Raw genomic sequence first — 2598 nt, forward strand, 5'->3', positions numbered from 1 at the left:
CTGAGAGGGCACTGGGAATGCAGAGACAAGTCCCCTAACAAGGGACCCACCAATCCAGTTCCACCAAGAAGTGGTGGAAATCTGTATTGACAACTCGAGTGGATACATGCTTCTTGACTTGGGTGGCAGGCTATAAAAGTTGATAAGACTGCCACGTATGTCTTTTTTTTTTTAATGTGATTTTATTAATTCCTGGAACAAAAAGATAGATGATGGTAGAGTTACAACTTTAACCAAGCTCCTATTTTCTGATTTGTGATACTATAGGAGTAAATTAACCTATTTCAGACCACATAATTAACATTAAAGATTTAGGAATAACTGTAGAATCCAATTTGTTTACCTTTCTGTCCTTAAAATAAATATATAACATCGTGTATGTATGTATAAATACATCTGTATTATAAATATCAACATACAAAACAAATATGTGCATATTTGCAAAACATATATGCAAAACAAATATGTGCAATTTGTGTATACACATGTGTGTGTGTGTGTGTGTGTGTGTGTGTGTGTTGCAATGTGTGTATTAGTGATGTATCACCATTTCCAAATTGGATCGGATGATGATGGAGCTTGTTAGTGAATCACCTCTGTCCTTTGTTCTGGCAGTTTCCAGAAATGGCTCCTAAGCCAAATATGAATCATCTTTTTCTGGCACTGGAAAAGCCATTTTCAGAAGAACCACACTGCAGGGTCATTATTCTTAAGGCTGCATTATAGGGCATCAGAGGAAATGACATAATCCAACTCAATTCACAGAGTGGCAAGTGGAGGAAGCTTAAGGCTACATCATACCATCTATATATTCTCTTACCAGAGTCACAAAACTTCTTAATATAGTCCCTTAGGGAGGAAATCTCTCTAAGGATAAATGGGGGGAAATGGTCAGAGACATGCCCTTCTGGTGTAAAGCTTCCTTCACATATTTATTGATATAATGAATGTATATAGTAATATACATAGAATACTATAGCACACCTTTATTTATATTACAAAAAAATAAACTCAATGTCTAGCTGCCATTTTTCATACTTTCCACACAGTGTGTGAGACCCTTTAATAGCCATCATAATAATAAAGTGTGTAGAGGATAAAATGACTGTAAAAAAATGTCAGGGAAAAATGTTGACCTATGTATTTTTGACGATGTGGCCTCACATTCATTGTACGGCATTACTTAGATTTACTTCCCACATTATTGAAAGGATGTAGGGGGTTAATGTGCCACCTTTTCTCTGCTCGAGGACTGAAAGAAAATTTGATTTTCCTCTCAAGTGAACTGTGTGTTGGACTCCACTGAACAGTTTTCCCAACAGGCCTCTTAGTGTTATCCCTTGAAGAGGGCTTAGCCCCACTCCGCATGGAAGAAGATTGGAGTAAGTAGCCATGTTATTATTGGTGCATGTGCCATACATATAAAAGCCAAAATTTAGCCCTGGATGTCCTCATGTCATTCTACAAAGATTTTCTATCACATTTTTTGCTACTCCTTCAAGTGATGTTATCATTGAATTACTCTGCTATGAAAATTCCTGCCTGCAATAGCAAAACAAAGCCTATGATTGAAGATATTTCACACTCTGGGAGATGAGTACACCGATTATTCTGTAAATAAACAATGTGGAGGGCAGGTCAGAGACAACCAAAAAAAATAAACAAATAAATAACAAAATTATATATATATATACATATATATATATATATGTATATATATAAAAGACTGTGTATGTATATATATCATATATATATGATATATATACATATGTGTGTGTGTATGACTGTAATATACAGACCATTCTTTCAAAAATCTGTTTTGAACTGTCTTTTTCTGACTCTTAAAAATTAAAGTACCATGATCATGAAGGTGGTTTACCCAGTGCAAGGATTATCCATGGCACTTTGGATGTGCTGATTCCTGTGATTTCCTCAAATGTTTCCTCAACTGCATAATTTGTGGTAGTGGGGGACTGAGTTTGCGCTTTCCCAAAATTTAAAAAAAAAAATTGTGTTAAAAGGACAATTAAATGGGAATGTGACTGAGATTTTAGACAAAGATAAAAACTTTTTATGGCGGGTGGCTAAGATCCTGCCTCACAACTCTTCTAAATCTCTCACATCAGTGTATAAAAGGACAGGGTATAGTAGTAGATCACAGGAAGATTAGAAGGGAAGATTTCAGGAAAATTATTGGTGTGCTATGAGTACCACCCTATCAGAGAAAGAGGATTCTTCTTTCACCTCAAGGTAAGAAAGAAGGACTTTAAAAGACAATTTGTAGAAATTATTCAATTTACACAGTGTTGGGTCACAGCAGGATATCTTGTGAGTCATTTCTGAAAAACAGAGTGACAGGCTGATTAAGAAGGCTCATGGTGGCAAAATAGAGGGCTGAGGTTTGAGAGTCAATGTACTCCCAGAAATTTTCAGTGCAAACAACATGTGAGCATTTTCTGTGAATCAAATAAGGATCACTTACGATAGGAAGGGGATTTTTATAAATCTTACATTGGAAAACCATCTGACAGGACAAGACCTCAAGAAAAACAAACTAGAGGTAGCCCCTCAAATGGCTATGGGCTGGCTATAAGAGTC

The 2598-nt window shown here is 36.0% G+C and overlaps 1 non-coding gene across 1 annotated transcript; it reads left to right on the forward strand.

The window, feature by feature from the left end:
* The first annotated feature begins 1837 nt into the window (after positions 1-1837).
* Positions 1838-1994, forward strand: LOC143379770 (U1 spliceosomal RNA). Its single transcript, XR_013088548.1, has one exon. It is a non-coding gene; the product is annotated as a U1 spliceosomal RNA (small nuclear RNA).
* Positions 1995-2598: the final 604 nt, after the last annotated feature.

This window comes from Callospermophilus lateralis, chromosome 13 (genome assembly GCF_048772815.1).
Source record: "Callospermophilus lateralis isolate mCalLat2 chromosome 13, mCalLat2.hap1, whole genome shotgun sequence".
NCBI lineage: Eukaryota > Metazoa > Chordata > Mammalia > Rodentia > Sciuridae > Callospermophilus > Callospermophilus lateralis.